This window comes from Mytilus galloprovincialis, chromosome 7 (assembly GCF_965363235.1).
Source record: "Mytilus galloprovincialis chromosome 7, xbMytGall1.hap1.1, whole genome shotgun sequence".
Lineage (NCBI taxonomy): Eukaryota > Metazoa > Mollusca > Bivalvia > Mytilida > Mytilidae > Mytilus > Mytilus galloprovincialis.
The window spans coordinates 68,275,068-68,287,955 of NC_134844.1; the positions used below are offsets into that span (position 1 = coordinate 68,275,068).

The 12,888-nt window shown below is 31.5% G+C and overlaps 1 long non-coding RNA gene across 2 annotated transcripts in view; it reads left to right on the forward strand.

The window, feature by feature from the left end:
- LOC143083532 (uncharacterized) overlaps positions 1-12,888 on the forward strand; it is a 69,336-nt gene that overhangs the window by 53,331 nt on the left and 3,117 nt on the right. For both annotated transcript variants that reach the window (XR_012980769.1, XR_012980768.1), the window contains exon 2: positions 6,543-6,731. This is a non-coding gene — a long non-coding RNA (uncharacterized LOC143083532). The remainder of the gene's footprint in view (positions 1-6,542; positions 6,732-12,888) is intronic.

Sequence of the window (12,888 nt, forward strand, 5' to 3'; positions counted from 1 at the left end):
ACGAAAACATCAATTTTACAGGAAAGACCTTTCAATTGTTTTACAAACAATTGAGATACTAGTTTCTTTTTTTTTTCTTCCAGCATTTGTTTGGCACGCCCTCTTACCGCTTCTATTGGAGTTATCAAAACCAAATTTAAACCATCGATAGACCTCATCATGAACTGTTACCGGATGATCTTTTGTAGGATTTCATCATCCCCTTAAGAAGTTATCTCCCTTTTATTGATTTTTTTCCACATGGCCCCCCTCGTTGTTTTTAAAGATATCATGACCTTATTTGGACAAAAGGTACATCTCATCATTATGTATTACCATATGAGGCTGAATAGGATTTCATCGTCCCCTATGAGAGTTATATCCCCTTGAAACAATTTCTTTCCTTTGCATTTTTCTCAAAAAGTACTAGAGATAGAATCGATTTGAAAACGGCAACATGTACAGGAACCGATGGTAATGTTAATGAACATATACAATTAGTTTGTTATTAACCCTTATAAGGAGTTATTCCCATTGAAAAGTTGTAAACAATTTTAGAAAATTTTTATTTCCAGAACCGGAAGTCTTAGAGACTTGGGACCTGCACCAATAATCTTTAATTCATGTGACCTTTAATATGCATCCAAGGTCAAAGGTCACCGAGTGCAAAAAAAAAATTACGCTGCAATTTCAAGCTTACATATTAGGAAAACGGTAAGATTTTACTGCATACATACAGCGTATAAAATGTTCCTCTCGACGAGCTCTACATTTTATATGATAAGTCCAAAAAAGTCCGACTGTCTGTTCAAAAGTTACATCGGGATGATTCTTAAAAGTATAGTATTTTGTGTATATCTTTTAAAAGGTAGCAGATTTCAACCTACTATAAACTGCAAAGATGATCAGTAATTCAAGACCTTCAATTTGAGGTCAATGTCAGGTCATGATGAAATTTCACCTTGACCTTCACAGTATACTATGACCTTGACCTTGTGATATTTGAAAGGTCAAGTGGTCCTGAGTTGAATAGTGGTAGTCCCATGTCTCTACGACTTCCGGTTCTTAAGTTTGGTATTGCATCATATATTTGATGATTAATTGTGACCTTGGTGAACTTTGAAAATGTCCCAATTCTTTTCCTATAATGTTGTCCTTCAACTGTAGATCACTTATCATTTAACAGATTCTGAATCAACAACAGCTTACCCCTTAAAATGTTTTAGAAATTGAAGCAGTTAACATAGTTATATCTTTGACCAAATACCAAAAACATTCCATTGAAAAAAACACCAAAAAAATCATTTCGAAATTTTCATTGACTTTGTAAGTTTCAAAACTTCTATTTATATAATTGATATTGCATCATTTTTTGCACTTTGTCAAATGGGGTCATCTGATATATCAAATTGAAGGTCTTAATAAACTCTACTTAAAAACGAAAATTTTAAACCTCTTTTTCATCCCAGGTGGAAGGGTGGGTTCATTTAGTGCAAAAATTCAAACTTCTTAGATGGTAAGCTTGTCGCATATCAAATGAAAGAACATAAAGCGTACATTTCACATTTCAAATCGACGTCTCTCGAAAATTGGTTAGATGGGGTCATTGAGTGCAAAAAATAAATTTTCTTTACGATAGGTTTGTTGTATATCAAATGAAAGGTCATGATGTGAACATTTGAAATATCGAATTTCCAACCTCCAAAAATTGGTTGGATGGGGTTATTAAGTGCAATAATCAAACTTTTTAGAACACGGCGTTGTCGCATATCAAATGAAAACTCATCTACCCTGTGTTACATATATCATACTTCCGATCTCAAAAATGTAGGCGAATGAGGTCATTAAGAGTAAAAAGCAAAAAGTTTCAGAAGGTATGCTTGTCGTATATCAAACGAAAGGTCGTACAAAGTACATTACGAAAACATCACTTTTACAGGAAAGACCTTTCAATTGTTTTACAAACAATTGAGATACAAGTTTTTTTTTTTTTTTTTTTTTTTTTTTTTCATCCAGCATCTGTTTGACATGGCCTCCCCTCGTTTCTATTGGAGTTATCAAAACCAAATATGGACCATCGGTAGACCTCATCATGAAGTATTACCAGATGAGACTGTGTAGGATTTCATCATCCCTTTTAGAAGTTATCTCCCTTTTATTGGGTTTTTTCGACGTGTCCCCCCTTCGTTGTTTTTAAAGATATCATGACCTTTTTTGGACAAAAGTTAGATTTCATCATGATGTGTTACCATATGAGGCTGCTAAGGCTTTCATCATTCCCTATGAGAGTTACGTCCCCTTGAAGCAATTTCTTTCTTTTACATTTTTCTCAAAAAGTATTCAAGATAGAATCGATTTGAAAACGGCAACATGTACAAGACCAGATGCCAATGATAATAAACATATACAATCATTTTGTTGTTAACCCTTATAAGGAGTTATTTCCCTTGAAAATATATACACAATTTTTGAAAAATTGTATCTCGACAACCGGAAGTCGTAAAGACTTGGGACCTACACCAATAATCTTAAGTTCATGTGACCTTTAATTTGCACCCAAGGTCAAAGGTCACCGAGTGCAAAAAAAAATTAAGCTGAAATTTCAAGCTTTCATATTAAGAAAACGATAAGAGTTTGCTGCATACTTACAACGTATAAAATGTTCCTCTCAACGAGCTCTACATTTTATACACTGACCTCAAAAGAGTCCGACTGTCTGTTCAAAAGTTACGACGGGATGATTCTTAAAAGTATAGTTATGTGTGTATATCTTTTTAACGGTAACAGATATCAACCTACTATAAACTGCAAAGATGATCAGTAGTTCAAGACCTTCAATTTGAGGTAAATGTCAGGTCATGATGAAATTTCACCTTGACCTTCACATTATACTATGACCTTGACCTTGTGATATTTGAAAGGTCAAGTGGTCCTGAGTTGAATGGTGATAGTCCCATGTCTCTACGACTTCCGGTTCTCAAGTTTGGTATTGCATCATATATTTGATGATTAATTGTGACCTTGGTAAACTTTGAAATTGTCCCAATTCTTTTTCTATAATGTTGTCCTTCAACTGTAGATCATTTATCATTTAACAGATTTGAGATATCTATTGTCGTTTTAGAGATAATGCAGTTTGAAGTTTTTCGAGCGGAGGCATGTATTTCTGAATCAACAAGACCTTACCACTTAAAATGTTTTAGAAATTGAAGAGGTTGACATAGTTATATGTTTGACTAAATACCAAAAACATTCCATGGAAAAAAAACACCAAAAAGTCAATTTGAAATTTTCAAGTTTTGCATTGACTTTGTAAGTTTCATAACTTCTATTTATATAATTGATATTGCATCATTATTTGCACTTTGTCAAATGGGGTCATCTGATATATCAAATTGAAGGTCTTAATAAACTCTACTTAAAAATGAAAATTTTAAACCCCCTTTTCATCCCAGGGGGACGGGTGGGGTCATTTAGTGCAAACATTCAAATTTCTCAGATGGTAAGGTTGTCGCATATCAAATGAAAGAACATAAAGCGTACATTTTAAATTTCAAATTGAAGTCCTTCAAAAATTGGTTGGATGGGGTCATTGAGTGCAAAAATAATTTTTTCTTTTACTATAGGGTTGTTGTATACAGGGATGGGGTAATTAAAAATGTAATGGTAATTAAGTGTAATGCATTACAATTTTCCATGTAATTGAATGTAATGTGTAATTGAGCATTTTTTTAATTACATGTAATGGTAATTTAATTAATTACATTGAAAAAAGCATGTAATGCTCAATTACTTTTGAATTACATTTCAATTAAATGTACTTTTATGGTGTTAAAGATAAGGATTTATGTTTAATAATATAAATTGAAAAGCTTTATTCTGAAGTTTTTTTATCATTTATTTGACTTACAGATTTTTTTTAAATAGTCTTATAATTTAAAAAATGTGAGAATCATATATAATGTATAAGTGTTTTTCAGTTTTTAAGAAAGATTTTTAACTATATACTATAGGTTGATAAGTAATGAATCACCTTGCTAAACATAAACAAAAATATGTGTCACGGTGAAACATCTTTCTTAGACAGTTTTTTTCAGAATTTAAAATCATTTTGTCAAATTAGTATACACAAAAGGATTATAGAAATAAAAACTAACAGCTGTAAAAACAAACAGCAATTAATCAGATTAAAATGTCCAGGGGCAATGCCATTATTACCTGTATTTCATCTAATTAGCAAAATATTGCTAATATTTAGACCAATTATATACATTGTATGTACTAAAAATTATTTTCAATATTGTGATAAGCACACTTTTTAATATTTTTAAAGTAAAATAAAGAAATATTTTTAATAATTTATATATATTTATTCATATTATGTTAAAATCAAATGAGTTCATTTCTGAGATATATATCAAAATACTCCTTGATGTATTGGCAAGTTAATTGGAACAAATTCCCTCTCAATCCTATCAATATGATGATTTTCTATTAATCATAAAACTTCCATGTTCTGATCAAGCAATATCTAGCACATTAGCTCCTGTCGAAAGACTATTTACAATTGCTGTTTTCAGACCAGAAGATTCAGACTAATTGACAAAACATTAAAATAACTAAATTAAATGATTATCAAATGCAATGCTTGAACTATGCTTACATGAATATTTTACACATGCATTATATATACATGTATGATACATGTATGATATATATATTGTTAAAAAATATCATGATGAAATGTAATGTGTAATTTAATTAATTACTTTAGTAAAGTAATTGTAATTTAATTAATTACATTTCAAAAACTGTGTAATGTGTAATTGATGTAATTGATCATTTTTGCAATGTAATGTGTAATTTAATTAATTACATTCAAATGTAATTGACCCCAAGTCTGGTTGTACATCAAATGAAAGGTCATGATGTGTACATTTGAAATATCAAATTACCAACCTCCAAAAATTGGTTGGATGGGGTTATTAAGTGCAAAAATCAAACTTTTTAGAACATGGCGTTGTCGCATATCAAATGAAAGCTCATCTACCCTGTGTTACATATATCATACTTCCGATCTGAAAAATGTAGGCGGATGAGGTCATTATGTGTAAAAAGTGAAAAGTTTCAGAAGGTATGCTTGTCATATATCAAACGAAATGTCGTACAAACTACATTACGAAAACATCACTTTTACAGGAAAGACCTTTCAATTGTTCTACAAACAATTGAGATACTAGTTGTGTCATATGTTTTTCTTGTTGAATGTTTTGCTATCTATCAGTCAGTTTGTTTTGTTTTGGGTTTTTTTGTGAGGAAGGGGGATCATTCTTTTTTAGCTCACCTGGCCCGAAGGGCCAAGTGAGCTTTTCCCATCACTTTGCGTCCGTCGTCCGTCGTCGTCCGTCGTCGTTGTTAACTTTTACAAAAATCTTCTCCTCTGAAACTACTGGGCAAAATTAAACCAAACTTGGCCACAATCATCATTGGGGTATCTAGTTTAAAAAATGTGTCCAGTGACCCGGCCAACCAACCAAGATGGCCGCCATGGCTAAAAATAGAACATAGGGGTAAAATGCAGTTTTTGGCTTATAACTCAAAAACCAAGCAGTTAGAGCAAATCTAACAGGGTGAAATTGTTTATCAGGTCAAGATCTATCTGCCCTAACATTTTCAGATGAATCAGACAACCCGTTGTTGGGTTGCTGCCCCTGAATTGTTAATTTTAAGGAAATTTTGCTGTTTTTGGTTATTATCTTGAATATTATTATAGATAGAGATAAACTTTAAACAGCAATAATGTACAGCAAAGTAAGATTTACAAATATGTCAACATGACTGAAATGGTCAATTGACCCCCTAAGGAGTTATTGTCCTTTATAGTCAATTTTTAACAATTTTTATAAAATTTGTAAATTTTTACTAACATTTTCCACTGAAACTAGTGGGCCAAGTTCATTATAGATAGAGATAACTGTAAGCAGCAAGAATGTTCAGTAAAGTAAGACGTACAAACACATCAGCATCACCAAAACACAATTTTGTCATGAATCCATCTTCTTTTTTTGTTTAATATTCACAGACCAAGGTGAGCGACACAGGCTCTTTAGAGCCTCTAGTTTATTTTGTCATACTAGTATTTGGGTAACTTTAATAGCAACGCATGCGATATATGTTAAAGACCGGATGGTTACCTATAATTGATTTTATTTATTTCAGTTGGGTTGTTTTCTGCATTGAAAAAACAAACTACCTCTCCTATTTTGTTTTCAGGAAATAAATGCAGTTCAAAAGATCTTCATTGAATGACTACTTTGCATACACATACAAAAATCAACTTGAAATGATGCACTAAATTTGGCTTTTTTTAAATTCCATCAAACATTTATCATTCAATGACCAATTAGTTGTCATTATTCTTTTTGTTTCCATTGAAAGCGATTAAACATTGTCTTATTCATAAGTGTCACACTTTAAAAGGTCGTGGTCATGTTTATTCCTGCATATTATTTTATTGCATGTATTGTCAAATTGGTTTTTACTTAATTATGTTATTTTTACAGAATGATCCTCATCGACAAATGATATGAGTGACAATAATACTAATTCTGGGTTAAGTACTTGGGATACACTGGTCTTAATCTTTACATTTTTGGCGTGTGCCGCAGTATTGATATGTTGGTATATGTTTAAATACCTATGTACACGAAAAAAGAATCAGAGTCCGAGTGGAATGGATAATACGAGGCAAGGTAATTATTACTAATTAAAATTTATATCTTTCGGTAGTCACGACATTACTGAGCTTGGATTTCCTGATATTCTAGATTTAAATCAGATGAAAGGAAATGAACCAAGGATTGCAGATAAAAAAAGTTGATGATTTCTACGAAAGTTGATGGATGTCGTCGAAAAATATTTTTTATAGAATATATGTTTTACAGATGACAACAGATTTCTTAGATCTTTCAACTGTCGGAGCAACGACTTGTCGTCTTGTCAAGGCCGTAAGTAGCATCTTCTTTTAGTGAAGCAAAATATATTCGCCTAGCAGAGCAAGGCGAAAATATTTTTACGAGGGATTTGGAGGCCGATCAAAGAGGAAAATGCCCTGAGAAAAATTACGAAAAATCGTGCTTTCTGAAAGTTTCCCAGACTCTTTCTGACATTAAAACGCAATTAATTGTTTGCTATTTTCCGACAATAATCTGGTCTCAAAACAAGAACATGGATTCATTGTGATTTAAGACTTTAAGGTTTTATGGAAAACATTAAAAGATAAAAAAGAAGATGTGGTATGATTGCCAATGAGACAACTATTCACAAAAGACCAAAATGACACAGACAGAGATCAATATGTACATGATGTAGGATAAAGCAAAAATTGTAATTCTCATAATCATTAATACAGGATCTGTCTGTCTGTTTGTCTTAATCGTATTGTGCTTAGACTATGGTTATTTTTTATGACTAGATTTAAATATAGTGACATATTGTACTTTAAGAACTAGTACTGCTTCAGTCGACACTAGGGACCATCTTGACCATGTTTTACGTTATTATTAATTCTTTTATTGTTGAAGACTCTCCAGCAACTTTGACCATTGTCTTTTAGAACTTTTTCTATGCATTGACTCTGTGCGATTATCATCGGCAGTTTCGTGCACATTTACTCCATATTCCTTTCTTTTCTGTTAAAGTGTCTGATTATGACTTAATGCAAGTTAACCCTTGAATGGAAAGGGTCACATGGCAATACATTATTGTTTATTTTTCCAAATTATTTGAAGCCGGGAAATTGGTTAGGCGAGTGACTTATTTCAAAAAGACGCTTAGTTAACGACTTTAATGCACCCACCTAACACACGGCTGTATTATATATCATTCGAAAGCTAATAACCTGTACTTTCAGTTTTGCCCGGTCGTAAAAAAATCGTACGGTGCATTTTCTGTTAAATCAAGGTCAAAGGTCATGAATAAACATTCCAATTTTTGCAATTACTAAACAAAAAGCCATTTTCTAATTCTTGTACCATAAAATTTTCCAAAAGATCATATGAACTTTATGGAATATGATAATTATTTCCAAATCAAACAAAACATAAGAGGTTAGATGCGCAATATTTCCCGAAAAATTGAAATTTATCATAAATCCTATTATTAAAAATAAATGAAAAATTGTTCCAAAAGCAAAATATATCTTGGGGAATCGATATTTGTATGCTAAAAAAATAGATAAATGTATATGTTTTAGGTCAAGGAATATTTGTTTTGTAATTTTAAGATGCAATTTTTAATTATTGTTCATAGAACAGCCTTGTATTGAAGTGTTTGCAGTTGCCCAAAAATCTGCCATCTGCAAATAGTGACCATTTTGTTATTCTATGTTAAGATAGCACATCGCTTATTGTCAATATCAGGGAGGAGAATGATTTTCTATAATAAAAGAAGGGGTATTTAAAGTTCGAAAAGAATATATACGAGCTAATTGTGGTAAAAATATGTTTTTTACGAAGTCAAACTTATTTAATTTTTGTAATCATGTTCAAATCCAAACATGACTTTGCGACTGAATCGTAGGCAACATTGAAATAAGTAACCTTGTAAAGAAACACTTGCTTGTCCAAAGCGGGATGTAAACGAACTAAATAGAATTCTGCTGCTTCCTATTTAGTTTAAAATCGTGTTAGTCATATTAAATGTGTTTAGAAGTTTAATCGCTTTAATTGTTTGAATAAAAGATGCTTTGATCATTTTCAACATAAGCTTTTAAAATACAAATGCAGGTCATTGTGTATGTAAAACACATAAGCAGTTGTGAAATAAAAAAAATGAAAAAGTTGAATACCCTTCCTGACCTCATAAGATCATTCGCTGTTTTAGGCAGTGATCGTTTTCATGGTGTGCTGTGTTTTGTGGACTGTTGTTCGTCCCTAGGACTTTAATTTAATTTTGTTCATTGTTTTAATAAAGTTTATTTGATTCATGGTTTGAGATGTTGATTGTCCCTTTAGTATTATATTACTTTGAAGACATTAACTTGCAGTAATGAAAATAGGCAAAAAACGAACAAGACAAGCAACAGTTAAACCCAACATATAAAACTACAGATTGAATAACACAAACCCCCCAAAAATATTTGGGGTGAACTCAGGGGCTCCCAAAGGGTAAGCAGATCATGTTCCACATGTGACACCCGTCTTGTGGCTATGTAATTCCTAACTCGGTGCCAAGCCTTATTCGGTAAGTGACAATAAAGGCAGAGACGACGGTATTTTGGTTACGTCGATTGGAACTTATCAGTCGTCATCTGGCGAAATAGATATTTCATAATTGTCAACCAACTAGTAGTGGCGTCCATAAAATGTTCTAAGGGATAATTTCAATTTTGCATTTGAACTCTGGTTTAAAACCATATTCGAACCACCATTTTTCTTCAAATGTCCTGTACCAAGTCAGGCATATGACAGTTGGTATTCATTAATCTGTTTCTTTGTATGTTGGCGTTTGTTTTTGTAGCAGTTCAGTGTTTCTGTTGTATCGTTGTGTTCCTCTTATAGTTGATGCATTTCCCTTGGTTTTGGTTTGTGACCCGGATTTGTTTCAGTTACTAGTAAATCGATTGATGACTATTGAATAGCGGTAAACTATAGTTGCCTTTATTTAATATCTTCATTGTGATCAGTTACGCACTATCACGAAAATCGTGAAAGTAAATGCAAGCTCTGAAATATTGTATCAACTTGGAGATATATACTCCACAAGAAGATTCCGCGAAATCGCGTTACAATTGGGCAAGTGTTTAAATAAAAAGGTTTATTTAATTTCGCGGGCAGTACGTCGACTGAGCATGCAAAGACAAATTAAGGAAATACAAAACCCTACATTTATACGTCATATCATAAATATTTCGGACTTGTTATTGTTTCAGAGGATTTTCAATGAAATCGGTCTCCTCCTTTAGTAGTATAGATATGTAGCCGTTGTTATAATATTGCTACATAAAAATGAAAACTTTATAATTTGGTAGTAAGGAGTGTTTTTATGGGTTGATTTATGCTCTTTTCTTTTGTCGTAAAACTTGTTTTCAACCAACCCTCATCGTGGATTTCAAGATACGTGATAGAGTTAATTGAGTCTTTTATTTTCAATTTGAATGGAAAATACGATTCCAACATTGTCACAAATTTGGCACTATTCAGTGAGATGACATCATCTATATAGTGGAAAGTGAAGTTTTAAGATAATGCTAGCTTCTTTTCAGTCGTCATCAGAAACTCTTGCATAAAGTCATCCTCGTATGAAAAATGAACTAGTCATTCAAGCTATTCAGGAAGTCTAGTTGAAACTAGAATCGTTGCGTAATAATGGATTTTTTTTCTTCAAAATTATTCTCATTTGATGAATTAATGCATTTAAACAATGAACAACGCAATTTAAGCAATCAAAAAGTCATGTTTTATAATGTTTTTACTAGTTTTTTATTTCTTTGAAATTTCTTCAACTTCTTTTTTATGGTTCACATTTAATAAATAAAAGGTCTTTTCACTAAATCAATATTTATAATAAAGCTACAAATCAAACAATTAGAAAAGTCGAAAGATCTTTAAATTATTTCAGTCTGGTAGTTAAAATGCAGATTGCAATTTCTTAGTTTCGTCCCCTTTATTTCAAGCAATAGTATAATTTGCGCACATATTTTTTTACTTTAAATTTTTCAATTTCTTAAGAATTTGTTGAATAAATCTTATATTGACAACATACAATGTTTAAATAGGAAGAAATGCTTAAAAGCTGTTTTTTTCGCAGATGGTGGTATTTTGGGCAACTGTATGAGTTGTTATGATTTGCTGTTTGTTTAGAAGTAAGCATAATTTTAGGAAATTTATGATGTCAAAAACTTCTTTGATAGTCATTACAGGGTTTTACTTAGTTTTAAGTGATTAGCAGTTGCATCAGATAGAAAAATTTGGGTTTTCACACATTGTGTTAACTTTTGCTCGAATTTCAGGAAACATGTGCTGTCTAGCTAAAAAACGCTTTAAATATTATAAAATGCATATGATTAATGTCTGTTAATCTCTCTGCTAAAAGTTTAAATTGTTTTCATATATGAATTTAGTGTATAAAAGTCATACTATGCAATCAAGATGAAATCTTAGAAAATATGTCCTTGACCTTTGATCTTGATTTGACGGAAATTGCACCATACGATTTTTTTACGACCGGGCAAAACAGATAGTACAGATGTGTAGCTTTCAAATGATATATAATTCAGCCGTGTGTTAGGTAGGTGCATTAAAAATTAAATTTTATGGTTAAAGTCACTCGCCTAGGTGACCTTATTTTAATTTAAACCATTTCAGCTTTCTAGTTTTATCTACCCCCCCCCCCCCTCCCCCCCCAAAAAAAAAAAAAATTAAAAAAGTCAGTTTTGTATTCTTTGATATCAAGTTCAATTCCCCATGCAGAAACGACCATTTTGTTCTGTGTCTTGTAGCATCGTATATTCTTAGAATATTTTCTCGCACAATATCTTGACATTGGTGGGCATGCAACATTGCAAAACAACACGTTTACAAATGAAAATCATCACTCAGACTATAGTCAACTCATAAAGTAGGACAATAAATGAACAACAGACAAACCCGGGACAGTCACACAGAAGTACAAACAATAGACCATCAACTCTGAAAACTAAAATTAAAATAAAAACATTGATCACGAAAAACATGCAGGGGCGACACCAGAGAGTGGAGAGAACATGTTTCTTGCTAGTAGACACTTTCCGTGAAAACAATTTGATATTAAGACAATCTTTTGTTTAAGTTTTTTTTATTTTTTAAATTTCTAACATGAAGCATTTGCCTCATTTGCCTCAATGTTGTTACGGCCCTGCTTGTCAACGTAAATGACCATCGAATTTGTAATAATATCTGTTTCGAAGATGACCATGGTAACAGTTATGTTTCAATTATCTTATTTAAGATCTCATCTTCTCTTCCTCCAATGAAATATCACCGAATTGTAATCTGCTAATTCTTCATCAACACAGCCGAAATAATTGTGAATCGACATCTCAAATAGCACGAACAAGTTATTGATCGCAAATGGGAATGTTCACCTATTATTAATTATCAAATATTTTATTGTCATATAAACTTTACAGTTTGTGACCAACATATATTAATACAATAAACACAATAAACATATATACATACATATTAAACATACAAAATATCAACATCATTAAAATTTATAACAACAAACAAGTTGTTAAGAGTCCCCTGCCCTCAGTTCTAATGACTTTTTCAAGAAGGATCCTAACTTATTTGTTTGTAAAGGCGATGATGGATTTAGTAAATAATGATTTTTTTCTTCTTCATTTAAATTATTAAAGTTATTATTTTCTGTACATATGTGATGAAAAAATTCATTTCTTAGAGTTTTATTATACTCACAATATAGTAAAAAATGTTTCTCATCCTCTAATATTTTACATTTATGGCAAAGACGTTCCTCTCTTGGGATTTTAAAATATCTCCCCTTTTCAATCAAGAGGGAGTGATCACTTAATCTAAATTTAGTGATTAATCTCCTTATCTGAAAATTAGATGTATTTAGATAATATTCTAGTTTGTAATCTTTTTTAAGTTTTTTATAGAGAAAAAATTTACTTTTATCATCGATGTTTTGAAATTTATTTTGAATTAAATCTTCATATCTATTTTTCATTTTTAACTTTATATCGTTTTTTATTTTATTTACATCTTTTATGTCCTTACAAGTAGAAAGAATATTAAGGTCAACGTTAGTCTCTTTAACAATATTTTTAGCATGTGTATACCATGAGTAAGTTCCTGTCAAATCTAGAGACTGTGCTAGAGAAAAAGCTTCCTTTAACAATGG